The sequence below is a fragment of the Pleurodeles waltl genome, chromosome 5 (assembly GCF_031143425.1).
Source record: "Pleurodeles waltl isolate 20211129_DDA chromosome 5, aPleWal1.hap1.20221129, whole genome shotgun sequence".
Lineage (NCBI taxonomy): Eukaryota > Metazoa > Chordata > Amphibia > Caudata > Salamandridae > Pleurodeles > Pleurodeles waltl.
In genome coordinates this window covers 647,409,361-647,428,340 of record NC_090444.1, presented here as the reverse complement: position 1 = coordinate 647,428,340, position 18,980 = coordinate 647,409,361, and positions in this window count along the sequence as shown.

Below are 18,980 nucleotides of genomic sequence, written 5' to 3'. Positions count from 1 at the left end.
ACATGGTCAATGCCAGCAACACCACCTCCGTTGGTGTACACAACACACACTGCGCTGCCCTATTCACTAGGCCATGCCCAACCACTCACTAAGGTAGTCACAAGCCCATGGGGTACAATGCCTAACGCCAGCACCTGCACACCTGCATACCTGACACCCACAGGACCCTGCCCAGTAGTAGTTGGCCACTTGTACCATTGGGGTAGAGGTTCTTCAGAGCCTGCACACAAGGGAACTACCCTGACATGATTGCCCTGGCCTAGGGCCACCCACAGCCCAAACCCCCCACCCAGCTACCTCCTAAAGCGCGCAAAGTCAGGATTCTGTACTCACCCCTTGTGGCTGCTGTGATGCCCTCAAGCACCCATCCAACTCCGGATATGCCACCTCCAGGATGCGGAACATCAGGGGGGTCGTGGTGCGACGATCACCCCTTTCCACTTTGGGAGGCCAGCCCCAGCTGGGCCTCCGCCATCTTCTTGGTCCAGCGTCGCAGGTCCTCCCATCTCTTGTGGCAGTGGGAGCTCCGCCTGTGATTGACCCCCAGGGTCCACACCTCCTTGGCGATGGCACGCCAAATACCCTTCTTCTGGTGGGAGCTGACCTAGAGGGATAAGACAGCGGAAAATGTAATTACTCACCCTTCCGGACCGTCATACTTATTGGCCACCAGTACACTCCCATACCCTGACGCACATAAACTGACCACCTCTCATGCAACATTCAGGCCAGGACGCCATAGCACCCCCCAACATGTGGCTTACATCCACACCACTCCAGACATTGCCCACACATCATGTTCACAGTGAACTCACCTGTTTGTCTGGAGGACCGTAGAGTAACGTGTACTGTGGGAGGACCCCATCCACCAGTTTCTCCAACTCCTCTGCAGTGAAGGCAGGGGCCCTTTCCACATACACTCTAACCATTGTTGCTTCCAGACTCAAGTCACAGCAGCACTTGCAGTGTAGGTCCTCTCCTGCTGATGGTCAGGTAGCAAGTGAGTGAATAGGAAGAAAATAGCTGTGGCGTCCGCGGCAGTGCGTACTGTCACCATTGTCGTACATCGCCATTGGCTCCTGGAACCCATAGGGCTGAATGATAACCAATGCGGAGTTGCGCTGCGGTCTTCGACCGCCTACCGCGACGCTGCACAACACCAGCACAGTTACCTCATTTCCCCTTGTCCCTCCTCACAGGTCAGGCAGTCGCCATTTCAGGGGGGCACATGGCACCTAACTGCATCACAGCACATATTGGCATATATACTGAATCTAGATTACACACACTGCTTCTGTGACATTAATGCAAACACAGTTGTGCTATCTATGTGGTAAATGACCTTCTGCTCACTGTTCTACTCCATAGGCTACGACCGCTGAGGCAGCATATGAGATGGCGGCATCCTCCGGTGTACAGACCCCTGGCGGACCTGTCGACAATGGAGGACAGACACATTATAATCACATACAGATTGATCGTGCTACAATCCAAGAACTGTGTGCCGAATTGGAGCCAGACCTGATGTCATCTATCCGCCACCCCACAGGAATCCCCCCTCTACTGCAGGTCCTGTCAGTGCTCCATTTCCTGGAAGTGGCTCCTTTCAAACTACAGTGGCCATGGCATTAGGGATGTCTCAGCCAATGTTCTCTAACGTGTTGACCAGAGTGTTGTCTGCCCTGCTGAAACACATGCACAGCTACATCGTGTAACCCCAGGTGGAGGATTTGGCCACAGTGAAAGCTGACTTCTATGCCCTGGGACATATCCCCAACATCATTGGTTACATTGATGGTACGTATGTGGCATTTGTTCCCCCCCCCCGAAGAAATGTACAGGTGTACAGGAATAGAAAAAGCTATAATTCAATGAATGTGCAGATGGTGTGTTTGGCGGACCAGTACATCTCCCATGTGAATGCCAAATATCCTGGCTCTGTGCATGATGCCTATATCTTGAGAAATAGCAGCATCCCTTATGTGATGGGCCAACTCCAGAGGTATCCGGTGTGGGTAATAGGTGAGCCCAAGGTCCCCACACAGTATATGTAGGTGTCTGGGTATGGGGTTGTCCCTAAGGGTTATTGTGTGTCTCACAATTGTCCCTCGATATTTACAGGTGACTCTGGTTACCCCAATCTGTCATGGCTATTGACTCCAGTGAGGAATCTCAGGACAATGCCAGAGGAATGTTACAGTGAGGCACATGGGCGAACAAGGAGGATTATTGAAAGGACCTCCGGCCTCCTGAAGGCCAGGTTCCGGTGCCTCCATCTGACAGGTTGATCCCTGTACTATTCACCCAAGAAGGTGTGCCAGTTCATCGTGGCATGCTGTATGTTGCACAACCTGGCATTGAGACACCAGGTGCCTTTTCTGCTGGAGGATGAGCCTGGTGATGATCTTGTGGCAGTGGTGGAGCCTGTGGACAGTGAGGAAGAGGAGGCAGATGAAGAAGATGTGGACAACAGAACAAACATTATCTAGCAGTACTTCCAGTGACACACAGGTAAGAGACTGTAACTCCTCTTCACATTTCAGTATACTTTAGGACATTGTACATGGCAGCCTCTTACCCTCTGTGTATGGCCACTGACTGTTCCTTTTGGGTTTCCATTTTTCGGATCTGTGTACCCCATTCTGACTTCTGCTATGTGTACTGCTGCCCACCAACTGTCATACATTGCTATTGTTCAATGAACATGGACATTGCAATGCTTTGAGAATGTGTAAGAATACATCTTTCGAATCATTACACTGACTCAGTATGGTTTATATTTCAATGATGTTTATTTTTTGTGCTAAATAGTATGGGGGTACGTGCAAGGGGCTGGGATGATGGTGGAGGAAGGTCCATGGTAGAGTCCAGTCTCTTGGTATCACAGGTGCATTGTCCAATGGGGCATAGGAAGGGGAGTAATGACAGTTCAAAGTGGACAGGGTGACATAGTGGGACAGAAGGGTGACAATCAGGAGAGTCCTATTGCCTGGTGGGGTCTTGCAATGTTCTCTGTCTTCTGCCTGGATCGCAGGGACTGTTTTCGGGTGGTTCTCCTTCTGCAGGGGGTGGGGTGCTGGTGGGCTGTTGATCCTGTGTTGGGGCCTCTTGTCCAATAGCGCCGGCGGAGGTGGAAGGCTGTTCATAGGTTTGGCTAGTGTCAGGGGCCCTTTGTTGTGCTACTGTCTCCCTCATGGTCTTGCCCATGTCTTCCAGCACCCGTGCGATGTTGACCAGGATGGTGTAGATTTTTGTGAGGTCCTTCCTGATCCCCAGGTACTGTCCCTCCTGCAGCCGCTGGGTCTCCTGCAACTTGGCCATCACAGTGCCCATGGTCTCCTGAGAATGGTGGTATGCTCCCATGATGTTTGAAAGTTCCTTGTGGAGGGTCGGTTCCCTTGGCCTGTCCTCCCCCTGGCGCACAGCAGTCCTCCCAGTCTCCCTGTTGTCCTGTGCCTCTGTCCCCTGAACCGTGTGCCCACTGCCACTGACCCCAGGTCCCTGATCGTCCTGTGTTTGTGGGGTTGCCTGTGTCCCTGTAGTGGTGGACACACTGCTGACTGATGTGTCCTGGGGACAGAGGGATGGGCCCGCTGGGTGGGTGCTGTGCTGGTGTTTCCTGAGTGGGGAGGCTCTGTGGTGGTATGGGACTGTAGCAGGGACTGTAGAAGGGTAACCGACTGTCCAGAGGTCCCTGATGGGCCAAGTTGGTAATCGTGATCCAGGTGTGCAGAGCTGCTGGCATCACTGTGGGCCTCTTCTGGGGGGGGGGGCTGGATGTAGTTGGCATCTACTCTCCAGTGACATTGGGTAGGGGTCCTGTTGGGATGCAAATGCATTGTTATTATATCCTTGTGTGCCATTTGTGCAATGGGTGTGTTTCCCTTATATAATAGTGGTTTCTCAATCACACTGGCCTTGTGTGATTGCTGATTGAGTGGGCTGGGTGAGTCTCTCTATTGGGTATGCTGTGGTGATGGGTATCCATGCATTGGTGTTGCATGCAGGGCTTGGTATTGGGATGTGTGGGTTGTGATGGTGGGGTAGATGTGAGGTGATGGAGTGATTGGAGTGAGGGTGAGGGTGAGGATTTGTGATGGCATGCAGGTAGGGTGGGGGATATTGTAGTAAAGATTTGACTTACCAGAGTCCAGTCCTCCTGCTACTCCCGCGGGGCCCTCAGGATGCATGATCGCCAAGACTTGCTCCTCCCATGTTGTTAGTTGTGGGGGAGGAGGTGGGGGTCCACCGCCAGTCCTCTGTACAGAAATCTGGTGTCTTGAAACCATAGAACGCACCTTCACCCGTAGGCCACCTCTTCCTGATGTCATCCCTGGTTCTTGGATGCTGTCCCACGGCGTTGACCCTGTCCATGATTCTCCGCCATAGCTCCATCTTCCTTGCAATGGACGTCTGCTGCACCTGTGATCCGAATAACTGTTGCTCTACCTGGATAATTTCCTCCACCATGACCCTTATCTCCTCCTCAGAAAACCTGGGGTGTCTTTGAGGTGCCATGGATGTGGTGTGAGTGATATGTGTGAGGTGATGTGTGTGGTGATGTCTTGGGATGTATACTGTAATGTGCATGGATGGTGTATGAGTGATGGTGTTCTGTGCCTCTGTTGGGTGTGTGCTCTTTGCTTGTCTCTCTGTGCTTGGTCTCTTTTTTTATCATTGAAAGGGTTGTGGGTAATGTGATGTGTGTTTTATAGTGTTATGGGAGTGTGGGTGTGGTGTGTGTATGCGTGTCAGGTGTGTGTATTTTGAATTGTCCAATGTGGTGTAGTGTTGTCAGTGTGTGTGTATTTTGATTGCGGCGGTGTGTACCGCCAATGGTTTACTGCGGTTTAAAGACTGCCGTGTTGATTCGTGAGTCGTGATACTGTGGGCGTATTCCTGTTGGCGTAACGGTGTGGGTTTTGCTATCGTCAGTTTATCACTGACCTTTAGTGTGGCGACCTTGTGTGGGTGTCTGTATAGCGGCGGTATTCTCTGTGTGGCCCATAATACCCATGGCGGATTACTGCCACAATATCTTGGCGTCCATCGGCATGGCGGTCAGCCGGATTTACCACCAGGGTTGTAATGAGGGCCATAGTCAGCAATATACTGACCACCTGCAGATGCATCTGCACTCATTTCAGCCATTCTTTTAAAGCCTGGAAACAGTTGCAGATTATTCAGCGTGATTACAAAGTACCAGTTAAAGCCCTGATTCACGAGGTGCCAACATGTTGGAATTCAACCTATTATATGTTGCAACATCTGTCTGTGCAGTACAAACAGATCAATGACTAGGTCAATCAAAGGGGAGCTGATGTAATTGGGAAAGCCATGACAATGGATGTGGACAAATGGAGCCTAGTCAAATGCCTCATACAGATGCTACTCCCTTTTGAGGTTTTCACGTGGGAAGTTAGCAAAGAGGAAAGTACAATGGGCCAAGCTATCCCATTATTGCATCTGCTACAGGAGCAGCTAAAGAAGGTGTCTGAAAGGTTCGCATTCAGGGATGCGAACGAAAACCCAGAAGCGCATGCCTTGGTTAATAGCCTAAGCTATTGCTTGACTCGTAATGCAAGGTTACAAAATGACATCATCTCATCCAAGCAGTACATTTGTGCCAGCCTACTTGATCCACACTACAAAAAATCTTTCCGATATCATTCCTTTTTCTGAAGGGGATGTTTCACAATACAAGAGGTGGATTCTTGAGCAAGCAAAAGAACTGGAAAAAGATGGGCTTGAACTTAGAGTCCCACTCTGCAGTTCAAGGTTCCTGCCTTCAACTTCCAGAGAGGGCAGTCTTATCTCACATCCGCCAACCCCAGCAACAAAAAAAATGATGACAACAGCAACACAAGAATCAGACCCAACCTCTGAAATGGCTTCGTTTCAATTGGCTGGTCTCACATCCAGTGCATAGTCAAAGGAAAAAGCGATCGAGCAGGTGGCAGCATCAATGATAATTCAGAGGATGTTCCAGGAGTATCTGGATGACTCAAAAGAGGTGTGTGTGGATCAAAACCCATTGGTGTATTGGTATGGAACGATGCGCCATTGGCCATAGCTCAGCAGGCTGACAACACATTTTCTGGCTTGTCTTCTAGCCAGCGTGTCTGCTGAACAAGTGTTCAGTGCAGTTGGTGCAGTTGTTACAATGAGAAGGACCAGTCTTTCACCTTAAAACGGGGAGTGATTGACCATGATCAAAATGAACCAGCATTTTATATCACCTGATTACACCATTCCCAAAGCACCACAGGAGGAGGGAAAGGATGATTGGTCAGAATCAAGCGTGTCATCTGACCAACTTCTGGGAGAACCATCAGAGTTTGAGGATGAACTCTACTTCTCGGATCGAGTACGCCAGTGCCACCATAGAACTTTTTAATTATTTCTTGTTCAGCTTCTTTTTTCTCTTTCTTTCTTTGAAAAAAAAGAAAAATATGCTAGAGCAACATTATGCTAGTATTGATTTGTGCTGCCACACCAATGATTTAATAGTCACATCTAAGCCCAGATTGGAGCTGGACCGCATGCACTGAAGAAGCCCCCACATACCCTTCAGTACATTGGGGATGATGCCTGCCTCCCTCACATGCCATTGCCTATCCGATTTTTACATCAACTACCAGGGCTGCCCTAGAAGATCATTGATTAAAAGACTACCAGTGCCAGCGCCTAATTTTAATGTGTGGATATCATCGAAGAGGAGGTTAATTTGTTCAACCACAATGCTTGGATTGGAAGAGGTAACTACGTAACTATTGCACCAATGACTGGTGACATATTGATTGATTGTGATTTGTGAATCTGTGAGTGATGACTGATGTATGTGGTGGCTGACAGTGAGGGAGGGAGTTTAACAGATTTGTGAACCTGTTTCTGATGATTTGTAATGTGTGGGGGCTGATGGGGGAATCAGTTTTTCCTGAGAGTGATCTGCCTTTCAAAAGTAGTGAAATTTACCTGCAGGGTCTACTCCTTTTTTCTGGTTCCTCATAACAAACCAGCTACTTTAGTTATCAAACTCAAATCTACCCAAAAATATTCCAGTTCTGTTTCTCTATTTGTTCTTTAACAACAGTACACCTCACCTGTCTACCTTGCTCGGTTTGGGACTGGGACGGAGTTACTCTGAATCCGGAGGAGGAAGATGGAAGGACTCAGGGTGACACCACCTCAACAGCTAGAAAGTAGAAAGTTTTCAACTTCAAAGAGAACCTATGATGATGGTGAAGACTCTGAGGCCTAATACTCACTCAGCTCTGTGAACTGGAGAGAGGTGCATCAATTTGCAATTGCTGCTGGGTACGTGATGCATTGCTAGCTCAAACATGAAACTCCTCTTATGTTCTTGTTCTGCCTCTGAGTGTTCTTGGCATACTAATAACTCCTCATGAAGCTTACCTTGCATTCTCTTGTCCTTTTTCTGTAATCTATAATGCAGCTACTGCGTTTCAATACACAGGCTTTCTGCTAGTCCTCTCCTTCAGGAACAAAATTTGGAAAACTCAAGACTCCAGCTTACCTACTGGACAGGTTCAGGCACCAAGGTGATGGACATTCCTAGAAGAATGGAGATGCATCACCCAATTTGGCAATACAGTATCATGTTCCTTTCAACAATCACAATGTTTCGAACTTGGTGGGGTACATTTAATCTTCCATATTTGAAAACTAGAAGACATAACACTTAGGGTACACTATCTGGGGTCTCTCTGGGCAGGACTCTTTCCAATTACTTTACTGAACTGTGTCATACTTACCTATCCCTTCGCTTCCTTCCACAACATATTGATGATGGTGTCCTGCTCAGTGGCCCAACAAATATTGTTGTGGTTTCTTTTGAGTAGTTCTTGTCTTTGTCACACCTTTCCCCAAATCCCCTTCCCCATCCATTCACTGAGCCTCTAACCCTCTTCCCACGCGCTGTGTGATTTATTAAGGTGTTACCTAATTTTACACCATAAATGAATCACACACTTGTTGGGGTGGGTGTGGCGAAAGCATCACCAACTCACGTAATGACTTTCTACCTTCTATTACCTGAGCAATATTCCCCACCGGCCCCAGCAACATCTTTATTCACACCTTGTACCTATGTTCCGTAAATGCTTAACCTGGTCCAAACACTCTTGAGTCTGAATCCACTTCTCCTAACTCCATGATTTCATTTCCTAAGTTTAGTTTTATACTATGGCTCCCCACCATTGTTCAGTCAAAATTGATATTGCTAGATTTTATTATCATATTAGGTCTTCTTTGCTGTGTTTCAAATACTGTCATTGTGGTAGTCTCATCTCAGCCTTCCTAAGGTTATGATAATATGATGATTACCCACTAACTCTCTGTTTCCTTTCAATTGAGTTGGCAGTGATGTGCAAACCTTTCATTAATCCTGTAGTTGGAGTTTGCATAGATGAGACTGGCACCATCTGTGAAGTTATGTTTTCCCTGGTAGAGTGCTAGCCTATTACTATTACTACTACTGATACTATCAACCTACTACCCCCTTAAGATGCCATCTTGGGAAAAACCCTGCAGTAAGAAGACTCCCTTGCTTTATCAATTCAGGTAAGAGGAGAACTATGGATTGAAGTAAACTTGTTTAGTTAGTATTTAACTCCTACTGAAGAAGATGTCTGTGTGTACTGGGTTTTGTAGGCAAATTAGGCAAGGGCAATCATCCTCTAGTGGTCAATAATAGTTGCAACAGGCAATAAAGCAATGGTCTAAGTAAGTGACATACACTGTTTTAGCAGATGAAAAATAACAGCCTTCACTAAAAGACAGAAGTACATACTAAAAGTCTAAAACACCAAAATAAAGATTTGAGATGCAAATTAAGTTTAAAAAATCCCCTTTATTATTTGCAAATAGAAAGCTCTCCCTCCCAACTGACAACAATCCCACCCCTCTCCCCAAACAAATAACCCTATCCCCAAAAAGTCTAGCATAAAGTCCAAAGTCCAGCCCAAATCCCTCCCCACCCTCTCCACCCACCCACCAAAACAAATAAATAAAAAATAGGGCTTAAAAAGGGGCACTTTCAATATGGGTCCGCAGGTGGTCGAGGCTCTGCTCAACGCTGGTGAGCTGGTTCTCCATCTGGTCCATCCCCAGCAGGCTGTATTGGAGCAATGCCCTGGTGGAGCGAGAGTCTGCAGCAGCAGGTACAGTCAGGGATCCTGTGGCTGCACTGGTGGTGTACTGGCTGGGAGGCTGGGGGCTGGTGTGCTGCTCTGCTGGGTCCTGGTTCTGAGGCAGCTGTTTCGGCCTCTGCCTCCTCCAGGATCACCAGGAGCTGGTATTCTGCCTAAATGTTCCGCAGCCTCTGCTGCTGCAGTCAGGCTGATATCTCTTGCCTTGTTGCTTGTGGTCATCGAGCACAAGTAGCTATATCGAGAAAAAGAATAATAATAAAAGATAAATTGTAAACAATGCTCTGAACAAATACTTTTTCAAATGATAGATAGTGAGTGACACAATAGCACTACATAGCTCGCTAGGGATATTGACATTTGATGTGATTATTTATGATTAGGAGAGTCACAAGGCCAATATTTCATTTGTTGACCTACACATGCCTCAGATAAGAAGCACTAAGGCCCATATTTATACTTTTTGACGCTAAACTGCGCTAACGCAGTTTAGCGTCAAAAAGTTTTGCGCCGTCTAACGCCATTCTGAAGCGCCATGCGGGCGCCGTATTTATGGAATGGCGTTAGACGGCGCAATCAGACCGGCGCTGCCTGGTTTGCGTGGGAAAAAACCACGTAGACCAGACAGCGCCGGCGTAGGGGGAAAATGGCGCATGGGCGTCTTAAAATGGGGCAAGTCAGGTTACGTCGAAAAAATCGTCTTAACCCGACTTGCGCCATTTTTTAACGACGCCCATCCCCCATCAACATGACTCCTATCATTGTAAAGATAGGAGTCATGCCCCCTTGCCCAATGGCCATGCCCAGGGGACTTCTGTCCCCTGGGCATGGTCATTGGGCATAGTGGCATGTAGGGGGGCACAAATCAGGCCCCCCTATGCCACAAAATATTATTAAAAAAAAAAAAAAAAATACTTACCTGAACTTACCTGAATGTCCCTGGGGTGGGTCCCTCCAGCCTTGGGTGTCCTCCTGGGGTGGGCAAGGGTGGCAGGGGGGGTCCCTGGGGGCAGGGGAGGGCACTCTGGGCTCATTTTGAGCCCACTTGTCCCTTAACGCCATGCCTGACCCAGGCGTTAAAAAGCGGCGCAAATGCGCCGCTTTTAGCCACGCCAACTCCCGGGCGTCTCTTTTGCCCGGGAGTATAAATACCACGTAAAGGCCTGGGAGTCATTTTTTAGACGGGAACGCCTCCCTTGCATATCATTAACGCAAGGATGGGGTTCACGCTAAAAAATGACGCACATTCCGGGAACTTTGGCGCTATTCGCCTCTAACGCCATAGTATAAATATGGCGTTAGTTGGCGTTAGTTTTGCGTCGAAATTGCGTCAAAAAAAACGACGCAATTTCGGCGCAAACGGAGTATAAATATGGCCCTAACTGTCTGGTAGAAAAGAATTAAGGGAGAAAAGACCAGATTAAAAAACTGAGATCTCATTTTTTTTCTTTTAAAGGCTTTTCTAGTAATTAAACAGACACATTTAGTGGAAACATAAAAATTAATTACATTTCATTATGATGAGTAAGGCATTATGCACTATGGAGTACAAGTTGTCATAATTGGAAGCATGCTAGCCAGCGCTTCAGGTACATTGCTACTGTCTGCAACTCAGGCAGCTGTAGCTAACAATTCTCTATCTTTAATTCCCATGGCCCTGCTCTTTCCCACATGCGTTTCACTTAGTTTAGTTTTTATCCTGAAACCAAAGAGGCAGATAAATAAATAATATATGTCACACATGCCATGTAAAAAATACTGATATATATTATCCTGTCTGCCGTAAGTAGACGGGGGTAAATGATGCACTGCACTACAGAGAAAGGAATGGGCTATATAGGTTGTATTTGGCACAGAGTATCCACTACACCAAACTTGAAATCAAATCAGGCACTTATTAGTTCCACTTTACTCACTGGTCTCGCCCACCATCACAAATTTTTTCCAACAAATTGATTCGCTGGGCAGTAAGGAAAGTAAAGAAACTTGACTTACTTTACTGCCGAGTAAGGTAGATGGATTAGGCAGGTAGGTAGAGCTTTTATTATAGAAGAATAGAATACAACATTGGCGGTAAATGCCGCCTACCGCCATGCCAACATACCATGACAGCGGCGGTATATCGCTACAGGTATTATGACCCACACATAGAAATCCGCCACTATACAGACACACACACAAGTCCGCCAGACCAAAGGTCGGTGATAAACTGGCGGTACCAAAACCCACACTGTTACGCAAACAGAAATATGCCCACAGTATCAGGACCCACAAATCACCGCAACGGTCTTTCAACCATGGTAAACCATTGACGGCACACACCACCGCGCTCAAAATACACACACACTAACAAAACTACACCACATTGGCCAATTCAAACTATGCATACCTGACACACATACACACAACACCCACACCACTATAAAACACACACCCACATTACCCACAACCCTTTCAATGAAAAAAAAGATTGCCAACTGAGAGAGAGACAAGCCAGGAGTACCCACTCAATCTGAGCCACAGAACACCATCACCCATGCACAATCCACACACCTCACAACACACACCCTAACACAGCACCCCACACACCCTCACACATACCACTCACACCACATCCAGGGCACCCCAAAGACACCCCAGGTTTTCAGAGGAGGAGCTAAGGATTCATCTGGGTAGAGCCACAGCTATTTGAATCACAGGTGCAGCAGACCTCCGTTGCAAGGAAGGTGGAGCTATAGCAGAGAGTCGTGGACAGGGTCAACGCCGTGGGACAGCACCCCAGAACAAGGGATGACATCAGGAAGAGCTGGAACGAACTACGGGGGTGAAGGTGCGTTCTGTGGTAGCAAGACACCAGGTAGCTGTACAGAGGACTGGCGGTGGACCCCCACAACTAACAAGGGAGGAACAAGTCTTGGCGATCATGCATCCTGAGGGCCTGGCAGGAGTAGCAGGAGGGCTGGACTCTGGTAAGTCAAATCTTTACTATTATATCCCCAACCTACCTGCATGCCATCACAAATTCCTACCCCTACCCTCACCCCCATCATTCAACCACCTCACATATACCCTACTATCACAATCCACCCATCACAAAACCAAGCCCTGCATGCAACACCAATGTATGGACCCCCATCACAGACCTTCATGGACACCCATCACTAAAGCATGCACATTAGAGAGAATCACCTACCCCACAAAATCACAACTCACACAAGGCAAAGCTGACAGGACAATCACAACCATACAGGGAAACACACCCATGCACAACATGGCACATGCAGATACAATAACACTGCATTTATATCCCAACAGGGCCCCCACTCAACGTCACCGGGGAGGAGGTGCCACCAACATCCAGTCCCCCCCCAGAAGAGACCCACAGTGATGACAGCAGCTCTGCATGCTTTGATCACGATGACCAACTTGGCCCATCAGGGACCTCTGGACAGTCGGTTACCCTGCCACAGTCCCAAACCACCACCGAGCCTCCCCCCTCAGGAAACACCACCACAGCACCCACTCAGCTGGCCCATCCCTCTGTCCCCAGGACACATCAGTCAGCAGTGTGTCCACCACTACAGGGACCCCAGGCAACACCGCAAAACCAAGACAATCAGGGACCTGGGGTCAGTGGCAGTGGGCACACGGTTCAGGGGACAGAGGCACAGGACAACAGGGAAACTGGGAGGACTGCTGTGCACCAGGGGGAGGACAGGCCTAGAGAACCCACTCTCCACAAGGCACTTGCAGGGATCCTGGGAGTACACCACCATTCCCAGGAGATCTTCGGCCAGATACTGGCCAAGTTTCAGGAGACCCAGCGGCTGCAGGAGGGACAGTACGTGGGGATCAGGGAGGACCTCAAACACATCCACACCATCCTGGTCACCCTTGCAGGGATGCTGGCAGACATGGTCACCACCATGAGGGAGGCAGTGGCACACCAATGGGCCCCTGACACTAGTGACACCAAAGAACAGCCCTCCACCTCCGCCGGCGCTAGTGGACAGGAGGCCACACCACAGGACCAACAGGCCATCATTACCCCACCCCCTGCAGAAGGAGAACCACCACACAAAAGGTCCCTGCGATCCATGCAGAAGCCAGAGAACATTGCCAAGACCCCCGCCAGGAAATAAGATTTTCCTGATTGTCACCCTTGTGTCCCACTCTGTCACCCTGTCCACCTTGAACTGCCATTGCTCCACTTCCTATGCCCCCTTGGACAATGCACCTGTGGTACAAAGAGACTGGACTCTATCTAGACATTCCTCCACGATCACCCCAGCACATTGCACATCCCCCTCCACCTCTTAGTACTTAAATAAACATCCTTGGAACAAAACAATTATGGAGTCTGTCAATTGATTGAAATATATATTAGTTCAACAAACTGTAAACATTTCAAATCATATGTACAGTAATATATACATTGGTATGACCTGTAGTGGCCAGCACTAAACACACCAGGAGCCAGAGTGGGCCACAGAGATCTGAAAATAGAGATGCCAAAGGGTACAGTAAGTGGCCATAGACATAGAGAAATCAGGTTGCCATGTCCAATGTCTAACACAAAATTGCAATGGAAAGTGAAGTTACAGTGTCTTACCTGAGTGTCATTGGAAGTACTGGTGTATGAGTGAGCTTCTGTTGTCCACATCTTCTTCCTCTGCCTCATCTTCCTCACTGTCCACAGGTTCCACCGCTGCCACAACACCATCTCCATGCTCATCTTCCTGCAGAAAAGGCACCTGGCATCTCAAGGCCAGGTTGTGCAACATGCAACGATGATCTGGCACACCTTCTTGGGTCAGTAGTACAGGGATCCACCTGTCAGATGAAGGTGCTGGAACCTGGCCTTCAGAAGGCCAAAGGTTCTCTCAATGATCCTCCTTGTTCGACCATGTGCCTCATTGTAACGTTCCTCTGCCCTTGTCCTGGGATTCCTCACTGGGGTCAGTAGCCATGAGCGGTTGGGGGAACCAGAGTCACCTGCAAATATTTGTGGGACAATTGTGAGACACACAATAACCCTTAGGGACAACCCCATACCCAGACACCTACATCTACTGTGTGGAGGCCTTGGGCTCACCTATTACCCACACCGGGTGCCTTTGGAGTTGGCCCATCACATAAGGGATGCTGCTATTTCTCAAGATATAAGCGTCATGCACAGAGCCAGGATACTTAGCATTCACATGGGAGATGTATTGGTCTGCCAAACACACCATCTGTACATTCAGAGAGTGATAGCTTTTTCTATTCCTGAACACTTGTTCATTCCACCAGAGAGAACAAATGCTATATGTGTACCATCAATGGCACCAATGATGTTGGGGATATGTCCCAGGGCATAAAAGTCAGCTTTCACTGTGGCCAAATCCTCTACCTGGGGTTACACGATTTAGCTGTGCATGTGTTTCAGCAGGGCAGACAACAATCTGATCAACACGTTTGAGAATATAGGCTCTGACATCCATGATGCCATGGCCACTGTCGCTTGGAAGGAACCACTTGCTAGGACATGGAGCACTGACAGGACCTGTACTAGTGGAGGGGTACCTGTGGGATGGCGGATAGCTGAAATCAGGTCTGGCTCCAATTGGGCACACAGTTCTTGGATTATGGCCCGATCAAGTCGGTAAGTTAGTGTGAGAGAACAGGGCTGATTGCAGAGGCCCCCTAACTTTTTGCCCCTTTTTTCCACTTTTTGCTGGTGTTTTCCTGACTCTGATGGTGCCCTGGGTACTGCTAACCAGTCCCAGGGCCTGTGCTCTGTGTAAAATCAATATGCAAATTAGGCTAATTATAATTGGCTAAGTCAACCTACCTATTAGTCACTAGTATATGGTAGGGCATGGAGGTGTAAGGACCCCAGCATAGGTAGTGCCCCCATGGGTGCACTGCTGAGGTGCTCAGTGTCATTTTAAAGGCAGGCCTGCCTTGCTGGCTGCTTTTAAATTAAAGTTACATGCAAATTTGACTTTGGAATTAAAAGTAGTTCCACAGTCTTAAACTACCTTATTATTACATATAAGTCACCCCTAAGGTGTGCCCTATGTGCCCCTAGGGCTGGGTACCATGTAACTATAAGCAGGGACCTTATAAAAATAGTTTTATAAGCCCTGGTGAGGTAAGAGAGCCAAATTTGTTTTCCCCTCACTGTAGTGAATGGCCTCTATAGGCTAGAATGGGGAGACTTTATTTTAATTTTAAAAGTCCCCTTAAGTAACAGATACCAGAAGTTTGGTATCAATTAATTGTTATCATAAATCCCAAAACTTCCAGTTGTTGGATTTAATATAACTTTTTCAGGTAAAGAGTTTAAAACTTTACATGAAAAGTTGCCAACTTCAGCCCTGCAGTGTTTTTGCTGCTGTGCTCTGATTGGCCAGCCTCTGGCAGCCTGGCCAGGCTGCCTTGATGAGGTGTGAAGTGGCCTGGCTCCACACAGAGATTTGCCTGGGGGAGGAGATCTCCCCTCATCAGATGGTAAAACAGGAAGGGGGAGGGCTGCCAAACTGGTCTTCAAAGGCAGAGAAGGAAATTTGGAGCAACCCAGCAACACCCTCACATCCTGCAAACCCAGACAATTAGGTGCCCCCTTGATTAGATTAGGAGAGGGGAGGAGAAGGGTGTGTTTAGGATTTTTTGCCACACCAGTGGGTGGGCTCAGCCAGATATAACCTCCAACAATCACTTTCAGCCATGATGGATTTTTGAGGAATGTTGATCACTGGGACTGATTTTTGCCACACTTCCCAGGAAGTGGTCATCACAGGGGGAAGGACCCTGCCCCTGATTGGAGAACCAAGACCCCCTGTTTTTCACTCAGGAGCAAGGATAAAACTGGCAGACCTGCACCCACACCTCAGATCCCTATCAGATTCCAACAAGGAAGAACAACAGGAGACGAAGGACTGCCCTGCTGGACCCCTGACCTACACCTGGGCACTGCACTCTGGAGGATTGCACCAGCTGCACACTTGCGCTTCACCACTAAAAGGACTTTACCTGTCTTCTACTACTTCAAAAAAAAGGGACTCCCTGTTTGCTACAGGTACATAGGAGCTGCCCAGAGTCCCCTGCATCAAGTCCTGCAAGCAGAGCCCAGCTGACCAGCGTCAAGTGGCCATTTGAGGATTCTGACCGGATGCATTCTGGGAATTGTAGTCTCAACTCCCAAGGAGCAACTCAGAGCTTCTGGAACCTTGGATCAAGTTGTGGGCACTTCAAGGACACAAAAAGGACCTCTGGAAGAAGATCCAGAAGTTTGGAGACGTTTGGAGCAACTCCATAAGTTGAAGAGGTGCATTGTGGGAGTTGTAGTCCCAGACCCCAAGAAGCACACCAGAGCCTCTGAAACCTTGGCTGGTGCTGTGGACCACTTTCCTGAATCAAACACTTCTGAAAGTAAGTGTGACAGTGTTACCTCGTGGGTGGCCTGAACTCTGGACTTTGTTCCTTTCCAGTGTGACCTTTTTTAACCCTTTGAGCGCTAGTTGCTTCTATGCGCTAGAACGCATTAATTCTTTAAAAATTCATATCTCTGGTTCCCTTATCTGATTTTATTCGTTTTGGTGTCATTTCAAAGATAAAAATATAATCTATTGTTATAAATAGATTTTGGATTTTTAAACTGTTTCCTGTTTTATATTTAATTACTGTTTTGTGATATTTGAATGCTTTACATTTTGTCCCCTAAGTTAAGCTTTGCCGCTCGTTGCCTAGCTACCAAGGGTTGAGTTGGGTTTAATTTACTGTGACCTACCTTGACCTGAGTGGAGGTTAGTGGCCTATTGCTGAGTGTAGGTACTTACCTGCCCCTACCATTAACTCATTTTCTAACAGTTAGGATAATGTGTCTGTCCTCCATTGTCGTCAAGTCTACCAGGGGTCTGTACACGGGAGGATGTCTCCATCTCATATTCATCCTTAGCGGTTAAAGTCCAGGGAGAAAAACGGTGAGCAGGAGGTCATATTCACACATATGATATAATAAAATGCATTTCTTCGTTTACAGAAACAGTATGTGAATTTGAGAGCCTGTTGATGTGCCATTGTCTGTTGTGACGCAGTTAGGTGACATGGGCTGTGCCCCCCTGAAATGGCGGCTGCCTGACCTCTGTGGAGAGGGAAGTGGGAATTTGGTAATTCCGCTGGCTTTGTGCGCTGTAGCAGTCGGCGGTCAATGACCGCCGCGCAACTTCGCATTGGTTAACATTGGGCCCTATGGTTCCAGGAGCCAATGGCGAAGTACGCCGCGGACTTGACCGCCATTTTCTATCTGTCCACTCACTTGTTACCTGACCTTCAACAGGAGAGGAACTACACTGCAAGTGCTGCTGTGACCTGTGGCTGGAAGCGAGAATGGCTCAAGTGTCTGGGGAAAGGGCCTCTGCCTTCACTTCAGAGGAGTTGGAGAGACTGGTGGATGGGGTCCTACCCCAGTACACTTTACTCTGTGGTCCTCAAGACAGACAGGTGAGTACACTGTCAGCATGATGCGTGGGCCATGAATGTGTGGATTGATGTGTGTGTCAGCCTCATGTAGGGAGGCTAAGGGGTACTGGGCACAGTGCTGCATGTATGGTGGTCAATGTATGTGCGTAAGGGGATGGGAGGGATATGGTGGGCCATGAGTATGGCAGTCCATGACTAATCCTTTTTCTGCTATCTTTTCCCTGCAGGTCAGCGCCCATCAGAAAAAGAATATTTGGCGTGCCATTGCCAAGGAGGTGCGGTCCCTGGGGGGTCTTTGACAGGCGGAGCACCCACTGCCGTAAACGGTGGGAGGGCCTGCGCTGCTAGGCAAGGAAGACGGCAGAGGCCCAGCTGGGGCTGGCCTCCCAACAAGGAAGGGGTGCCCGTCGTACCCTGACCCCCCTGATGTTCCGCATCATAGCAGTGGCCTATCCGGAGTTGGATGGGCGCTTGAAGGCGTCACAGCAGCTACAAGGGGGTGAGTACAGATTCATATTCCTGACTTTGCGCCTAGGCCAGGTGCGAACATGGCAGGGTAGGTCCATTGTTGGGCAGGCTCTGAAGCACTCCAACCCCAATAGTGTTAGTGGCCATCTACTACTGGGCAGGGTCCTGTGGGTCTCAGGCGTGCAGCTAATGGCGTTAGACATTGTACCCTATGGACTGGTGACTAGCTGTGTGACTGGTAGTGCATGGCCTCGTGCATAGGGCAGCTCCCTGTGTGTTGTGTACGCCAACGGTAGTGGTATTGCTGGCATTAACCAAGTATACTCTCTGTGTCTCTCCCCCTTTTTGTTCTGTCACTCTGTCCTTGTGTGCATTAGCATCATCTGGCAGAGGAGCAGAGGCACCGGCGACGGAGGGAGCTGTATCCCACATGGGCCTGGAGGCCAAATCCACAGACGGTGAGGGCACCAGTGGGATGGAGGGCGAGGGGAGCACCACGACGGAGACAGGAGGGGACACTACAGACAGCAACTCCTACTACAAAGAAGCTCACTGGCGGTGGCGGACACCTCTCTGCCCACCCCAACAACAGGTACAGCTGCCACTCCCACTACCAGTACCGCCCTGCCAGCAGTCCCTCAGTGTGTTTCCTGTGCCCGCTCACCCAGGAGGGTGGCATCTTCTTCACCCCAGGCACCTCTGGCCCTGCCCCAGTCAGCTCTGCTGCCCTGAATGAGGAGGCTATTGACCTCCTGAGATCCCTCACTGTTGGGCAGTCAACCATTCTGAATGCCATCCAGGGTGTCGAGAGGCATTTGCAACAAACAAATACATACCTGGAGGGCATTCACTCTGGCGTGACGGCCCAACAGAGAG